At 39.4% G+C, this 18,823-nt stretch overlaps 1 pseudogene; it reads right to left on the bottom strand.

Moving 5' to 3' along the window:
- Window positions 1-17,812: 17,812 nt before the first annotated feature.
- Window positions 17,813-18,456, bottom strand: LOC127206981 (5-demethoxyubiquinone hydroxylase, mitochondrial-like; annotated as a pseudogene).
- Between the last annotated feature and the right edge of the window lie 367 nt (window positions 18,457-18,823).

Genomic DNA, 18,823 nt, shown 5'->3' with positions numbered 1-18,823 from the left:
CTTCCTCTTAATGTCATTATGTTTTCACGTTATTGAAATAGATCCAAACAGAGTCCCCATTCTCTTTTCCCTTTCCTCTCCCTTCTCTCACTGTGCTGGCAATTGAATGCTAGCTTGTAAAGTCTGAACATAGTTCTAGAGAATAGCCTGTTTTGGAAATTGAAGGAGAGCTGTTAAGGTCCTGGTCTATGTTCCTGACAATGTCACATGTTATCTGGAGCTGTGCACAAGCAGCCTAATCCAGGAGATGGGGCATTCTGGCTGCTGCTTTGCTGTACTTCTCTCGTATTTAGATAGACTCAAACCATTCACAGTAGAGCTGAGCATCATGACTGATAGGAAGATCTACTTATCTTTGTTCCATTATCCACAGCTCCAGCCTCTTCTCCAGAGAGTAAAGGGCTCAAGAGGTTTAGCCTGTTTGTTCCTCTCTAATTTTTCAGCCTTTGTTCAGTTTGTCACCTGATTTCCTCATAGGCAGGAGAAACTTAGTGTCAGTACCCACCTCTTCCATATACGCAGAGTTATTTTCATTTACTTTTGTCATTATTCTTGCATCTCTTTCTGCCTCGCCTGTCTTTGTGTATATGCGTGGCACTGTCTGAGTATGAGTGTGCATATGTTGTGGAGCATGTGTGAAGGTCACACGATAACATTCAGGAGTTGGTCCTCTCTTTAAGCGGTGGTTTTGGGGGACTGAACTCAGGTTGTCAGACGTGCTTGATGTCTTAGTGTTATGCAGCTAAGAGGATGCACATGACTAAGGTAACTCTTAGAACATAACCCATTTAATTGGGGCCTTACTTATCGTTTCAGAGGGTTAATCCATTATAATGACAGAAGAGAGCATTGCTAAGAGGAAAGAAGAAAGTGATACTGGGCCTGGGATCAGACTTTGAAAGGTCAAGGCTCATCCCCAGTGACCCACTCGCTCTATCGAGGTCACATGTCCTGCTTCTTCTCAAACAGTTCTACTCTCTGGTTATTAAGCCTTCAACTACCCGACTCTATAGGGAATGTTCTTATTCAAACTGTCACACATTTCAAGTGATTTTACCTTCTGAGCCTTCTCACCAGCCCATATTGTGAAATACGTTTCTAAAACTATTTATCTGTAACCGAGAAGCACCAAAGTGGCCCTTGGTTCACACCTATGGTGCATTGATATAGTGACACTTTATGGGAAGCTGTAGTATCAACATTCCCTTATGTTTGTGAGGCCCATTAAATTTTTAACTTTTTTTTAATCATTTAATATTTTATTAAGTGGATGAAAAATAAACAACAAAAGTGTAAATAGACATTTGGCCAAATCAAATTAATATAATGCAATAATTGTTGAGACAAGAAGTGTTCTGTATGTTTAATAACTATGCACATGGAATAACAATTAAGTGTCTGTAAAAGTTGGGATCACCTTGGAATATACCCAGAAGATGCTCTAGCACACAACAAGAAAATTTGCTCAACCATGTTCATAGCAGCCTTATTCATAATAGTCAGAACATGGAAGCAGCCTAAGTGTCCTTCAGTAGAAGAATGGATAAAGAAACTGTGGTACATTTACACTATGGAATACTACTCAGCCTTTAAAAACAAGGAATTCCTGAAATTTGTGGACAAATGGATTGAGCTAGAAATGATCATAATGAGTGAGTTAACCCAGAAGCAGAAAGACTCAAACGGTATATACTCACTTATATCTGCATACTAGCCCAAGGGGCATGTCCCATGAAAGTCTTCACTAACCAGGAAACTGGGACAGAGGGGAGGACATCCTATTGGTACTCTAGATGAGAGAAGCATGGGAGAATGGCAAAGTTGAAGGATCCAGAGGATCCTAGAAACCTACAAGAAGAAAATTATGATAGGCAGATTTGGGCCCAGGGGTCCAGCTCAGATACAGGCTGTAAACTTCAAACCCCTACCCATATCTAGCCAATGGACAGGACATTCTCCACAGTTGAGTGGAGAGTGGGGTCTGACTTTCATATGTACTCTGGTGCTTCATATTTGACCATGTCCCCTGAATGGGGAGACCTGGTGGCACTCAGAGGAAGGATAGTAGGCTATGAAGAAGAGACTTGATACCCTATGAGCATATACAGGGGGAGGAAGTCCCCCTCAGTCACAGTCATAGGGGAGGGGAGTAAGGGGAAAATGGGAGGGAGGAAGGAATGGGAGGATACAAAGGAGGGGACAACCACTGAGATGTAATATGAATAAATTAATAAAATAAAATTTTAAAAAAGTTGGGATCACAAAGTTGTAAGTAAGCCAGTAGAGGAGGCATGCTTTTGGTCCTATAGAGAGCCTAGAAGACATCTGAGCTATTAGCCACTTCTGGCTCTGGTTAAGGGAGCCCGAGGAGTCCTTGGCAATATAGATAGGGCAAAGGTCACCTAGACTATCAGGTATTTTTGGCCTTGCTTATGGAAATTTGATATGTCCTGTCCCTACAGATACTGTAAGGCTCACCTAAGTCACTTCCAGTCCCACCCTTTTGGGAAGAAAATATGGTATACATCTTTTTACTTGAAAAGAAATTTAACTTTTAATCGCCAAGTCATTCTTATAATAATCCCAGGGCTGCCAATGTGACCTTTTGTTTCTGAGTAAATCCACTTCGAATAGATCCTGTAACGTTCTAGCCTTCTATTTCACATGAAGTTTGCTTTAATAGCAAACACCATTTGGAGTGAGGGCAGGGCAGAGAAAGTGCTCATGCTTGTTTATTTAGTAAAGTAATGCCTTTCTGTATATTACTTCCATAGCATCCAGTTGTTGGCCCAGGGCTAATATTTTTCAATATCACTTGAGCTGGGTGTTTCTCTAAATGTGTCTCAAGCTATTTCACTTAAATTTTGAACTTCACTTTCTCTCATGCTTGTCAACTCACCTTCAAGTATAAACCAATACATAAATCAAAAGATTCTGAAATGTTTCTACTTCAAAGTTGACCTTAATCTATAGGAACGTCACAAATTTAAACTGAATGTTCTTATGACAAATATCTATATATGTTCAGCTTTATAGTTTCTCAATTGCATCTCATGGGCTTGGAAACCCCCTTTTCCTATCTTAAGGTTGAAGATAAAGGGACTTCATCAAAGATCATCTTCTGTACCCAATGATGATTACTAGAACACTGTAATTTATTGTGACATTTATGAGAAATTATTTACTGAAACTAAAGCACAATTGCAGCAGAAAAAATTCAATATAAAGAAATGACAACATTCAAGGAAATTTGTGTTTTTCCTTATTTTGTTTTGTTTTTTATAAAGATTTATTTATTTATTATTTATACAGTGTTCTGCCTGCATTATGAGCTTGTAAACTGGAAGAGGGCACCAGATTTCAGTATAAGTGATTGTAATCCACCATGTGGTTGCTGGGAGTTGAACTCAGGACCTTTGGAAGAGCAGACAGGGCTCTTAACCACTGAGCCATCTCTCCAGCCCGTGCTTTCCCTTTTGAAAGTCATCTCTTAATTTAGTTAACTTGATAAGTCTTATATAAGTACTGTATGTAATTCCCCTCTTCCCTCCACCCACTCCCATACTCCCATACCACCCCAAATCCCTCTCAACTTCATGGCCTTTAAAACATTATTTTTACATATATACATACATATGAATTATAAATACAACCTGCTCAGTCAATCTAGCGTTGTTCATATGTATATGTTCTTAGGGATGAACACTTTTATTGAATAATCAATTAAGTAGATAACCCAAGCACTTGGAAGGCAAAGGCAGGCAGATCTCGGTGAGTTCAAGGCTATCCAGCTTACAAATTGAGTCCAGGAAAACCAAGGGTACATGGAGAAACTGTCTTGAAAACAAAAGAAAGAGAGAAAGAAAGAAAGAAAGAAGAAAGAAAGAGAGAGAGAAAGAATGGGAGAGAGAAAGAAAAGATAATCCCTGAAGAAAAATTATTTTCTCTCTCTCAACTTTCACTAATTGCTTGTAACTCCCCATCTGCTGTGGGGCTTTGTGATAGTTACCTCATCTATGATGGCATGTTATAAGACTCCTGTCAGGAAACCCCAAAGAGAGACAGAGTCTGAGATCGACACAAATGCAAGAGGCTTTTACTGATCAATCTACCTGCCTTTAAGAAGGAGGAGACTCTGAGGAGCAAAAGCTGTGGGTTTTTATACCCTTTCCAGAAGCAGACTTCAGCAACCGTGATTATTACAAACTTGACTGGCTAACAGGGTGACCTTTAAGTTGATTGGCTGTGTGACCAGGACTAAGCGAGGGGACCAGGGCCAGACTGCAGGAGGGATTTTTTCATTTTTTTCTGGTCACTGTGACCTGTAGCTCTGATTGGTTGGCCCTGGGTACAAGCTTCTAGGAACAGGTGCTAGCTGTGTGTTTGTGGCTCTCCCTGAAAACCTCTGGGGTGGGGCAGGGAGGTGCGGGGGGTCAGGTTCTTAGGCTCTGAACACAAAATTGTGCTGATTTGGTCCCTAGAATATCAACTGGTGTTATTCAGGTCTTGTTTAGGCAATCATAACATCACTGACATTTCACTCGTTAAGCTTCCCCACTATATATAGAAACCACAATCTCCCACCACATACTTTGGTCCTGTGGCTCTTAGAATCTTTCTGCCCCCACTTCTATTCTACAGTGTTCCTGATCCTTCAGCCTAGGGGTCATATTGCAGTTGTATTAGTCACTTGTTCTCTGCATACGAACTGGTTCTATATTATGATGGTCTCCATTTGTGTGAAAAAGAAGCTTCTTTGATATGGGGCGAGAACTTCAGTTATCTGTGAGTGTAATGGTATGTATTTAGAACGCAGTTGGGAATTACACTTTCAGGAAAATGATAGCAATATGTTCTATTCTGTGGTCAATGGCCTTGCCAGCCACAAGTGTACAGTAGCAGACACTAATTCTATATTATTGAGCGGCCCTTAAGGTCAATTAGACACTTGGAAGTTACTCTCAAGATTTAAGTACCATCATTACACCTTTGGGAATATATTGCTATAATCTTCCCTTTTTACTACAAAAGAAAGGAATGGTAGGCTTGAGGATATCCAAGAGCTGTATTGAACTCTGTGTTGGCTTATTACACATATGTTCCTTGACTCACATTCAGCCTTCCTGTAACAGCCTTCCTGTAAATCATTTGTTAAAAGTATTACAAAGGATATGATTTAGAAGTTAAAGATCAAATAGGCAAAGGGGAAATTTTCCTTGATAAGTATTCTGCCATAGAAAAAAGTGAGAAACTGATGTTTTTGTTTTTTAAAGTTTATCATAGATTTGTCACTTCTGGATAGATAATTGCTGTTTCAGGATCAATTATCAAGCTCTGAACTACATGCTAAAGTACAGGTGGCTGGAAGACAGCTAAAACCTGGTGAAATAAGGATGTCATGATGACAGTCAAGAGAAGAAAAATGGATGTCGTTCAGAGCACAACTCATCATTTTGTCAAAATGATAGAGTTGGTTTTGTTTTTTAGTTGATTGGTTGAGTGTTTTTGGTTTTGGTGTTTGCTATTGAATATTTCTGATATGGTAAGGAGATGGCTGACATCTGACAGACTTGTGTCCCATAAAAACACTTAACAAACACCCAGGAGCCAATTCATTTTTCATTTGCAAATTTGTCAAACTGAGACTTTCTTTTACATACTTTCCTTCACCAACTCATTTCTTCCTTCAGGTTGAAATTATTTCTTTTTTTTTTTTTTTTTTTTCGGATAAACACAGATTATCTTATGCATCTTAAATACATTGCCTTTTAGCAGTTTACTTTACAAATCGCACATGGCCCAACATTATAATCACTGTGGTTAACACTGACCACATGTAACCAGAAATTGTATTTTTCAATATGTCTGTAAAATCATACACATGCATTTCCCTCCACCCTGAGACTGTGTCTATCTTGAACAAATGGAAATGCATAAATATTTTTTACAATTTTATGTGCATTGTGATCAAAGATCTTCATAGTGAATCTCTTCTAGCAAGTAGTCTTTATGCATGGGTAGCTTTATAAATCTGTAAGTAGCTATGTCTTCAACATATTCATGGTTGATTTGGTGGTCCATTAGTTTCTTATCACATTTGTACAATAATATTTTATGCAAGATCAACTTTTTATTAACTATGCTTCCAAGATATTATATATATCACTTTATTAACTTATAACCTAAGACAAAATTGTTATTTTTTCTAAAATGAAAAGTCATACGGTATTTTCTCTTAGATTATTTTATTGCCTATATTATGTTTTGAAACTTTTAAAAAATAATTCCCTAGCTATCTTAGCTTTTCCTGAAATGACTTGTGGACATTAAAGGTAGAGAACAGAGAAAGGTCTGTGGGAATAATATTCTTATAAAGCAGATGCTTTTGATTACTCTCAGGTACTAAGTATGTCATTTTAATGATCAATGTATTCTTTCATTTCTGTCCCTGTCATCTTCATCTTGACATTATTCATTCAATCATAACTAATAATTAGTTTTTCCCCAATCTCCGTGAGTGCCTCATGACAGAGTCAACACTCTTTATATTTTAATTTTGTTGTCCTTTCACCCACATAGAAAAAAAAGCATATATTCTAAACACTAAGTTTTTATTTAAAAGAAAGAAAAGAAAAGGGGTTTTCAGAATCTTGCCTCTGGTGAGTGAGTGTGTGTGTGTGTGTGTGTGTGTGTGTGTGTGTGTGTGTGTGTGTGTGTGATGCCTTTGAACTTGGGAGAAGAGAAACCATATACCAGAGACATTGTGATAGTTCACTCTATAGGGAGATGAAGACTGTGAAGGGCAAGAAAAAGGTCCAGCTGATCCTCACTGGCTGGAGAGTTCCAGGCACCATTGCCTACACTGATAACTCAGGAAGAAAAGCCCCACCTAAATCCAAGAGCTGTTGACACACTAGCTAATGGTATGTGCCTCAAAGCCCGAAGATCTGAATTCTATCTGCAGGACCAACATGGCGAGTGGAGAAAAATATTATCACAAGTAGACCTCTGACTTTAAGAAATGGGTCTCAAGAAAAGGATCATTCCGAAGTATTTTTTGGAAAGCATGCATTTCTACTTGGAAGTTTGAAATTGTTCCTGAATAGTGTGTTGAATATTGCTACTAGTCTCATGAAGTTAAACTAGAAAGGAAAAGTTCCTGTGAACAACAACACATGAGATAATTAAGTACAACAAAGAAAAATAAAAAATAGGTGATAAAAAATTTAAATCTCTTACACAAAAATTGTGTAAATCTGGTAAGCGAGCAAATATTCAGTTGTTAATATTAAAAACAGGCGTTTTCTCATTCATGGTAAAGTTTCATCTAACTAATTTAATACTTTCCTAATTAGAATCTGCAACCATGACTAAAGCTGCATGAATCAGGTGAATAAAAAAAAATAAAAATAAATAAAAGCCAAAAAGACTCCACCAGGTTCATCAAAATGCCTACTATGGACATAGAAGTATAAAAAGATACATTTAGACTGTAGTACTTTGAGAGAATTTGAAAAAAAAAGGACATTTTAGTCAAAAAGGCCCTAACCTGAATAATTCAATTCACAGAGTATGGTGACATGTTATTGGACTATTCTGTTCAGGATAATTCTCAACTAACTTTACCTCCCCAGTGTGTGTGGCAGGTACCAAACTACATTTGCATTTTGTGAGTCCCTGGTCACGTGGCACAGACCAAGAATGGAGACTTGACTAAAATGGTGAAATTGTTCCTAGTTAAAAAATTGAAGAAACAGGAATGTCTTAATTTTTATGTTGCTATATTGGAGAAGTATAGACTGCAGTGGAGGAAGTTTGCTAACTCTGCTCTCTGCTTGGCAGGTACACTTGGTATTTGTAAAATACCAGGGACAGAAGAGAACAGTGGGGATCAAGACCAAACATCTTTGAATCTTTGTATTTCCAAGATTCATTCTTTTGATATCCGGTCTCCTTTCTCTTTGTTTCTGATTTGTACAGATTGACAGGGACTAATAAAGAAGAACTTGAGCTAATACCTTGGGGCAGTGTTTTAATACAGGGGGGAGCCTATTAACCAATGATTAACAGGAGGATTGCAATAGCCCTGATGCCAGTGAAGACAGGAGCAGCGGTGTACACTGTGTACAGGTTTTGGATTACTCATTTACTTTATAGATGAATTTCATTAACATGCCACTAGGTGGGTTGGGGAGATGCTCATTCAGTAAAGAGTCTGTCACAGTTAGAAGCCTCTGACTTGTAATCCCCAGCACCCATGTTTTAAAGGCTGATGTGCTCCTGCACGTCTATAATGTCAGTGTGCAGGATGGCAGAGCAGCAGGGCGTCAGAAGGGTAGGAGGATGTAGGTTCCTGGACTTCATTGTCCCTCCAAGACAGCCAGTTCAAACATCTCTGTGTTTGGTGAGAGTCTGTCTAAACATAAAAGGTAGAGAGCAATGTGCATTCAAGCACGTATTTACTGTATACACACAAGTTTACCACAAATTCACTCACAATGCTAGTGCATTTTGATTTAGCCTTTAAAACTATGATTTGTGTGTGCTTGTGCATGGGCACATGTGTGTGTATGTGTGTGTTTGTGTGTGTGTGTGTGTGTGTGTGATCTGGGAAATCAAAGCTCTGGCTGTCTATATGTAAAGAGGCAAACTAGTGTTTCTCTTGGCATTTCACATTCTGTTTTGTAATTAGACACTGCAAACAAATAATTTGGCAAGCGCCAGGTCTTCCCACAGGCTTGGGTCTTAGAAGCAAAATCAGCTCTGGATCCTGACTTCTCCGTCAGCATGCTCTGTTGAAACACTCACTGTGGGGTGTTTCTGAGACCTTCGGGTTGCTTTGTCTTGGTTCTCATGACCTCTTGCAGTCCTTTCAGGATTCTGTTTACACCAACAAACTGTGTGCCGAACAACAGCAATATGATTTACAGACACTCAGTGGTGAATATGCCCCATGGGATAAGAAGTTAAAAATCTCACAAGAAGTAACAAGGCAACCCTTGGCTGTGGCATTTAACAGAATTGGATTCAGTCTTTATTAGTAGTGTGACCCCACGGTTGTTCTTTAACCCTCTGATCCTCTTCTCTCTCGTTTCTAAATGGGAATGATAATATTCACATGATGTGGTTGCCAGGGGTATCACAAAGTAGCCTATGTAAAGTGTAGGGCATGGAGCCTGTCACATTAGAGACACAGACACAATGATGGCTGTTATTACTTGCTACAAGGAAATCCCTTAACACTCTGATTTTGAACTTAGTCACGTATATTGATGACCCAAATCCATTTGTACTCTGATGTACGCAGACACTTTCAAACTTTATTTCCAGAAGCACAGCTTCACTCAGGTAATAACTCAGCTAAAGAGATTTTTTTTTCCTGAATGAATTATGCTTCTGGTGTGCTAAATTATCTTGAGGCAGTCAACCGTAAAAATATGTTATGTATTTCTCTTGTGTAACTTGGGTGAAGGTAGAGTTTCTCAAAACTGGCTGCCCAGAATTTAATGGGACCCTCCACTGCATTTGATCCTGAGTCAAGCTGTATATAAAAAGAATAAACAGGGAGGCTGGGAGGGCTGCTAAAAGGAACAAAACGAAGCAATAAATAATAAGTGGGAAATTTACGGGGAAACTAAAACGAAGCTGCTAGAGAAAGTAATACGTGAAAGGAAAATGTTCTTTGTATGTGTCAAGTCCTAATATTACAAAACTTCACTCCACTGAAGTCTTTACTACTCACTGCTAAAATGTGGAGCAGATGTCTCTCTGACCTCTGTCTATGTGAACAGCAATGTCAGAGAGAGGAGAGTCATCAATCTCCACATTGCCTTAGAGGAGGTCCTTAGGAGTTTCTGAAAAGTGATTCTGTTATACAGAGGCTGTGTAAGATTATATCAGATTGAGAGAAAACACTATAGGTCATTGCTTTTTAAAACCAGCAGCTAGATACTACAACTTTTGCTTTCATTGTTTCTAATCTACTACAATATTAAACGGCATTACATTCTCCAATGTACTAAAGGATTTTCAAGATTGTCCATGTAAACTTGGGGAGAGAGTTCAGTGGTTCAGCATTTGTTTAGTAGGCATGAATCCCTAGGTTCAAACCCCCAAACCCACAAGGCAAAGAAATTAAGAAACAAAGAAAGGAAAGAAGTAAGGGAGGGAGGGAAGGAATGAGGGAGGGAGAGGGAGAAGGGGAGGGAGACAGGGGATGGGAGAGATAGAGAGACTAGCTCATCTTGCTTGTCAGTCACTTTGATTTAGAGGTCAAATGCTCATTGGAAGTCCCTGAAATTCTCAGTCTAAGACAGGGTAACGTTGTATACCACAGTGTTTCTATGTGGAACCCTTGTCTTTTCCAGTCATTGACCCTCATAGGTACTATTAGCAACAGAATGGGTTGCTATGCATCAGGACACCATCTGCTTGTCTGCCTCCCCCATTAAACAATGAGAAATTATGCTTCCTATTGCTTGTTGTTCCTTCGAGCCTTAGCCATGGCCATTGGCACTGTTCATTAGTGTATTAACTCACCATGCTGTCCCTGAATTGCTGCTGCCCTCTTTTCCAGGTCACTTCCCTCTGTGTCTTGCCATGCATTACAACAAATTGAATTTTGCAGCCAGAAAAACATGTGGTTTTACTCTTTGGCACATTGTCTCTAGTGGTTCTTCTTCTTCTTCTTTTTTCTTTTTAATGTGAGTTCAGCTCTTACTCTCACTCTAGTCTGGCATGGGCTGAGGAGAATGTTGTGTCAGGCTGGAGATACACAGCTACTGTGTATGTATTCAATCCTTTGCACCATGTGAACCAGATAGATATCTGAAATTGTAGCATTTGGGATATGAAGGCAAGAGAGTTAGACATTTGAGGGTAGCCTGGGTTATATAAGACTGGAAATATGATAGTATAATGCTGAAAATTTTGCACTTCTTTCAACTGTGCCCTAACAATTTGACACCTATACCCCAGGATATCTCATATATTTAAATTTATTTTTGTGGGGAGTCTTGTGGAAAAATTGGGGGAAGGATAAGAACTTCACAAGAAGAGCAACAGAGTCAAATAACCTGGGCCTAGGGGATCATGTGGATACTAAAGCACCAACTTAGAACTAAGCATGGACTGGACCTATGCCCCCTACATATATGTAGCCAATGAGCAGCTCAGTCTTCTAAGCAGTGGGTCCCTTAGTAAGGGGAGAAGGGGCTATCACTGCCATGGACTCTGTTGACTGCTTTTTGGTCACTTGTCCTGGCAGGGCTATTTCGCCAGGCCACAGAGGAAGAGGATCTACTCAGATCTGATGTGACTTGATGTGCTGGGGTGGGTTGAGGTACTTCCCTTTCTGAGGAGTAGGGGAGGGAGGATGGGGAAAAAGGGAGGGAGGATGGGGTCATGAGGAGAGGATGAAGGTGGCTATGATTGGTATGTAAAGTATATTAAAAAGATTTTTCAAGGGAAAAGAAAATATAATTATATATTTCCTCCCTCTCTTTAAGAAATGTGTGGAAGAGCTTTGACTGCAGAGAGAGAAGTGAGGTCAGTACAGGGGAGAGGAGGGAAGGAAGGATAAATAAACCTGAAGATGTTTGTAAGAACCATAGGAACATTATTTTATACTTCTTGCCTACATTTTGACATTAGTTGAACAAATGAATCACACATACAGGGCAACCACTGGAGATGGGTATGTCACAGGATAGCTCAGTACTCTCTAATCCTGGATCTTCTCAGCATGACTGGAGGTTTACCTGAGTCTGCATTATTTGTTAAAATCAAGTTTCTAGGTCCTTGACCTTAATAAAGTCCAGAAAGGGAGATGTTGTGAAGTACTGTGATCTTATTGCTTAACACTCTCTTTGCTATTTATATTTGCAGTCATTTGAGAACTACACCCTTAGGCTATAGGACAAGTACTAAGTGTCAGGGGCAGATGGCAGAAACAGAAGGCTATAATGTTAACACATCATGCAGGTAAAGGCCCCAAATAGACCATTCTGAAAGTTAGTAATTAGGGTAAAATGTCTCATAAATGTTTGTAAAAGTTATATGTGATTTATGCAGCAGTATAAAATATATTTCTTTTCAAAACTTATTTATTATTTATGAAGATGTGTGCTGTGTGCCTGTGTGGGCTCATGTGATACACACACACACACACACACACACACACACACACATACACACGTGAAGCCCAGAAGAATGAATCAGATACCCTGAAAGTGGAGTTATGTATAGTTACTATTCACAGTGTGCGTCTGAGAAATGAACCTGTGTTATCTGCAAGAGCAGTAAGTACTTTTAATCACTGGGCCATCTCTCCAGCCTTTATAAAATTTATTTCTCACTATGTGCCTTGTTCAAAAGGTTCAAAGTCCTTGCTATATTGAGGTAAAACCAGCATGCCTTAGGTTTCTGTTGTTGTGATAAAACATTGACCAGATGAACTTGAGGAGCCATTATTTATGCTGTGCGTTACAGTCCACATCCACAGGGAGGGGTCCAGAGACAAGGACTGAAGCAGAGGCCATGAAGAAATACTACTGACTGGCTTAGTCCTGATGGCTTGCTCAGCTTAGCTTTCGTATATAACCCAGGACCACCATCCCAGTGTTGGCCCCACCCACAGTGGGATAAGCCATCCTTCATCAATCATTAATCAATAAAATGCCATACAGACTTACCTCCAGGACAGTCTCTTGAAGGCTAATTCTCAATTTGATGCTCACTGTTCTCCAGTAACTCTAGTTTGTGCTGATAAACATTATTTAGCACCCAAGGCAAATCAAGTTAATTTCAAAGTGAATGACCACAGAGTCGTCAGACGGTCAGCACACTCAACTTCACAATTTTTTATTTTATGAAATTTGTTACATTTAAACTATTTCTTCCTTCCTGTTCCTACCTCCAACATCTATGCACTCTCCATTTGTTCTCTGTAATGGCCTCTTTTTTCTTAGTTGTTATTTCACACACACACACACACACACACACACACACACACAAATATAATATTTTTAGTTGGTATGGTGTTATCTATATGTATATGATCTCAATGCTGACTACATGGTACACTTTGACAGGAATTAACAGCTATCTAATAAGGAAGCTATACTTGGTGTTGGAAACAGCCAACTCTCTGGGGCTAGTGAGGTAAAATGGTGTCTAGTCTCAACTCGGATAGCTACAGCACAACTTCTGTACCTAAGGCACAGGATCATTTTAGAAGAGAGGGAAGAAAAAAACATAAAGGCCAGATGAACATGAAGTTTGTCAGGATATTGTGTCTCCCAGGATATTAGAGAGGCTAAACCCGTGAAGCCTCATCAACATGTTTGCCTAAATATAATCTGAACAAAGATGACACCGATGAAAATGTTAGTATGGAAGGGAGAAAGATTGTGGTGAGTTAACTCTAGACGAAGAACTATAGACAACTGAGAGAAATGGTCCTTCCTAGTGAAGAGTTCCTCAACTGGTAACCTCTTTTGTATGTCAAGACACAGAGGAATTATGGAAAATGGTAAAACACTGACACATTTAAAGCCACAGCTCAGGATGTATTCCACATAATCAGAATGGTACTCTATTTTAATATGTTCAACATGCACAATTCAAAAGTCGAATATTTTGAAGAGAAATCAGTACTGTGGATACTTCTTCCTTGTATCAGACATTCCCCAATTTATCACTCAGTTGTTGGGTTACTGACAACTACCTCAGTTCTAAGCATACTAAGGTAGTTTGCCAAGGAACAAATTATCTAAATTTTTTGTGTGTTATTCATTCCAATTTGGGATTCTAAGACATCATGAAGTGAATCTGTTTCTTCCTAGTTGAATTAAGTTCTCATGTTCTTCCTATCTCTTTCATCCTATTAAGGGCTTTTTGTTTGTTTGTTTTGGTTTGGTTTGAACATGGTGAATTGCTCTGCTAATCTACTTCTTAATCTAGAATGTGGCAATTTTGTACTACTTCTTTCAAAGTAGTCACAATATTTCTAACTTGAAGTCACCTTGACTTCCAGTTCTTTTGTTCAGAAGCATATATTTTAGGTTGGAAAATTGCTGACGACTTTCCTACAGAAAGAGATTATAAAGGACATCCCAACTCCCTAACTTGACTGCATAGATATGTTGAATACTATTTAAAGACTGAAATCTTAGCAGCAAGGAAAAGATAAATATAATTGTCAGGAGCAGTTGTTCTGTACGTGCCTGTTTTAATATCCAAATTTTAGAACTCTCCAACAAAATGATCAAGTATCTTTATACATATTTTATAGCTATGGAAACTATTATTGATAAACAGGTTTCAGCCAAATAATAGCCTAAAATAAAGTGTGATATCACCTCAAAGTTCTATCTGCATTTTGCTGTTGACATGTAAGTAACTCAGGAGGGATGCAGCTGTAGGAAGAAAAGCATTGACTCACTTTTAGCACTCCTTCTAGAGTACAAAGTTTCTGAAGTGGCATCACAAACATACACATTAAACTATTGGAAATGAAAACGTATACAAATGAGCAACTGCAATTAAAACTCATTTATAAAATGAGGAAGTGTGCTTCATATTGTTTCTTTGGGGGGGGCGTGGAATACAGGGTGGAGGAAAAAATATTCACCATAGAATTAGAAACTCTTTTAACTATTGTGCTCTCATAAAAATCTGGCTAAAGCCCAGGCTTTTGACCTCCTTTTAAAATGGGAATTGATTCCTGGAAAGAAACCAAGTACTTCCATAATAAAATCCATTGCTTTGTAGATGAATTCAATTATTGTCCTCAACTGAATATAAGAAGAAAAGATAAACTCGTGGCTAGGAACATGGTTTCATAGTTTCATAGAGTTTTGTTCATTGCAATCAAATGTTTTAATGGACTTCCCAATTAAATAGTCAGCTGCACAGACGTGCAGAATGGACCATGAATGAAACTGCTTCTTGGAATGTAGTCTGGGGCCAGATTTAGTTTATTCACACCTGTTCCCTTTTGTGTTGCTCTTACTATGATGGCTGTGTATCTTCTCTTAGTCCTCTTCCAAACACAGAGTCAGAAAAAAAAAAAAAAAAAAAGCTCTTTTCTACTTCTGAGTATTCCTCCTGGATTCTGGACAAAGGACAGTTAATCTGTGTCAATTTGCAGACAGTCGCCTGGGTTACTTCTCTCCTTGCCTTCTCTCTGCTAATAGTTGCTTGGACAGTAAGTGCTGCAGTAATGAGATTTTTCCTAGACAACCTGACTTGCTGGCAAGTCCCAAGGGCAGAGGCAGGGAGATTTTAATATTTTGGGTCTCCAGTATATGGCACCTTCTTGAATTTCAAAAAGTGATCTCACAAAAGCTAACATGATTAAGAATTACTTGGTCTTTATTATTATATAAACATTTTTATTCTAAAAACAGCTACACCTGGACTTAGAAATGAGGCAATAATAATCCTTGACAAACAATAAAAATCTGTGCAGAGGTGAGCAAATTATCATTGTGGTAGGCATGTGCTGGAGAGACTATTCAGGGTTATTACAAAAAGCAGAAAAGGGGGTGATAAGAATAGTTCAGACATGAGTCACAGTTGGCTTTTGATACTGTTCAAAGTTAATTTTGAAAAAATGGTTCAACTTTTATCCACCAGCACCTCTGTTATTTCTTTTTTCTAATATCCCTTTACACACACACACAAACATTCATGCAGGCATACATACACACACACACACATGCACACAAACATTCATGAAGGCACACATGCACACGCATGCATTCAGGCACACTTGCACACACACACATGCACATGCACATGTATGACTGCACACATACATGCACACACACACACACATACACACACACAACACATGATTCCAAAGAAAGATTTGAGAAAAATGAAGAAGAAGAAGAAGAAGAAGAAGAAGAAGAAGAAGAAGAAGAAGAAGAAGAAAGAAAGAATCAGAGAATTAAAAATGACTAAACAAGTCTCTTCTTGGTAGCCTACTATCCTTCCTCTGAGTGCCACCAGGCCTCACCATCCAGGGGACATAGTCAAATATGGGGCACCAGAGTTCATGTGAAAGTCAGACCCCATCTCCACTCAATTGTGGAGAATTTCCTGTCCATTGGCTAGATCTGGGTAGGGGTTTGAAGTTTACTGCACATATTGTCCTTGGCTGGTGCCATAGTTTGACTTGATACCCTATGAGCATATACAGGGGGAGGAGGTTCCCCTCAGTCACAGTCATATGGGATGGGAGTAAGAGGAAAATGGGAGGGAGGGAGGAATGGGAGGATACAAGAGATGGGATAACAATTGAGATGTAATATGAATAAATTAATAAAATATATTAAAAAATAATAAAAATAACTAAACAATATTCTGGGTAGTGTTACTATAAGAGTTCTGTGTCTATGTCACACTTTTTCTACTAACCCTATTATAATCTCTCTAGCATATGCCTGCCATCATGATGATTCACTCATGTCTGCACACATTTTTATTGACAATGTCTCTCCCTCTCCTCACCTTTATGTACCTCTTGAGCTCAAATATAGAGGCCAGTTGAGCACACCAGGAGTCTTCTACTGTTCTTCACTATATGTCTTTGAAACAAGATCTCTCAACCACCTCGAAGCTTGCCCTATCAGGCAGGCTGACTGGTGACCTCCTGGGAAGCAACTGCCTTCTCCCTCCCTGTGCTGACATTACTGGCACACATGGCCATGCTCACTGATGTGGGCACCCTAGACTAGAATCACATTCTTGTGCTTTGACAGGACACACTCTTACATAATGAGCCATCTCTCCAGCTCTCTTCTTCTACTTCTTCTTCTTCTTCTTCTTCTTCTTCTTCTTCTTCTTCTTCTTCTTCTTCTTTTTCTTCTTCTTCATCATCATCATCTACATTATGGGTATTGAAGAGAACACTATATATCATGGGAAAAACAATAAAATGTAAACTTTATAATGCTACATGTATTTTTCCTATAGTCTGCTATCTTGTCCATACATTGTCCTTTGGCTGCCTGTATCAGTCTGGCAATGATAGAAACCCACACAGAGGACCTTCACGCTTTCACCTTCAGAAGCACTAGCCCGAGACAAATTAGCACAGCAGGAAGGGAGAGGTTCTCTGTGTGACTCAAGAGGAAAAACATACATTATATCTCTGTAATCTGCTGAAGCACATTTGACTTAATTCCCATGTTGATTTTTTGTTTTGACAAGATAGATGGCAAGGGAAACACAATTGTATAAGTTTGCACATCTATTCCCCATTTTCAAGGCACGGATGGCGAAATTTTCCCCAACTGATGACATAAAGTGTGCTGTCACTCTCTTCCTGTGGATGCAAGTGTTGGAAATCAGGACCTCTATATGCCAATTGGAAACCCATTAGCTCAGCAGCTGTACAAGAATTTTGAGATGTCAAGGGCAAAGAACTCTAGCTCAGCCCCCCTGATTTGCTATTTTTACTGATATGACGAGACACATGAACACAGGGGTTTGATTTTTAAAAATCACCCTTCAGCCCCAGATGTAATGAAACCTTACAAGAGAGGGAGGTATCTGTCACTTTCCCTAGCTGCTTCTGCTACCTGCTACCTCTGGGTGAGCATTCAGAGGCCTGTGCCTGCAGCCTGCGGTGGTAACAGTATATACACACGTAGCAAATGTCTTTATGTCCACATGCCTCCTCCCACCCACCTTTTATAGTTTGTTAACGAAACGCACACAGTGATAATTGCACAATTCCTCCTTCACAAACACCACTTCTTAAGTTACAACCGTTTTTTCTAGAAATGGATCAATAGCCACTTTAAAACCTTTCTGATAAATATATTGCTGCGCTGCATCCAGCGTGGATAGCTCTCCTCAACAGGGCATATGTGGAAGCCAACCTTGCGTCGTGGTCCCGGCCTGTGTTATTGTGCTCAAGCTCTTCGTCTCAAAACTTCCTGATGACCTGCAGCAGCTGCTCATACTTCCCAGGGCCCTCGTCCATCAGTGTGTGGATCTGGTTGTGGTGGTGATGGGCAAAAGGCTCTTCTACAATCACCAGGCGGGCTATTGCTCCTTCCTTCCCCAGCAAGGCAGTTCCTGACCAAGAGCTAAGCCTGCCGTGTTCCACAAGGGCATCAACATCATAGGTTGGACCCTGAACACAACCAACAAACTCGTTGAAGCTTCTCAAATGATTCTTCTCTTGATCCCACATTTTCTAAATGACAGGACCAACACTGGTCTGGCCTAGCACAGTCATTTGCCCTGAATAGATTCGCTTTGCTACATATTCAGCAGGGTGCTCTACCCAAATTATTCGATCCACAAGCTGCCTGGTAAATAATTTTCTAAGGTCATTCCTGAACTGTGAAACCTGATGATGCCTATTCCATAAGCTGAGAGGGGCCTCGTGACACCAATGCTCAGGAGCCAAATGGAAGCAGTGGGTATCACTCCCATGATGCTCAGCGCTGGAGACAATGCAGCCACGGCCCAAGCATCTGGGCCAATCCCACATGTCTTACTTGATCTGTTTATAAGATTTTCATGACAATTTTGACAATGAAAAAAAAAATGGCACGAGCTTCATTGTTCCAGTTAAATTTTCATAAACATTCTCCTTGTTTGAATAAAAGTAAAATATGATTATCATTCAGTGAATCTTGAATCAAAGAAAAAGTAAAACAAGATTCAAAGTAGCCAATTATAGTTTTATATTTAGAACAATTATTTCACCCTTTTTGCCCCTTTTGAACTAAGGTGAGGCTCAGGAATAGTGGATTTGCCTAATATGACCAAGACCATGAATTACGTCACTAACACAAAG

Source organism: Acomys russatus, chromosome 24, assembly GCF_903995435.1.
Source record: "Acomys russatus chromosome 24, mAcoRus1.1, whole genome shotgun sequence".
Taxonomy (NCBI): domain Eukaryota; kingdom Metazoa; phylum Chordata; class Mammalia; order Rodentia; family Muridae; genus Acomys; species Acomys russatus.
This window is presented reverse-complemented; position numbering and strand designations above follow the sequence as displayed.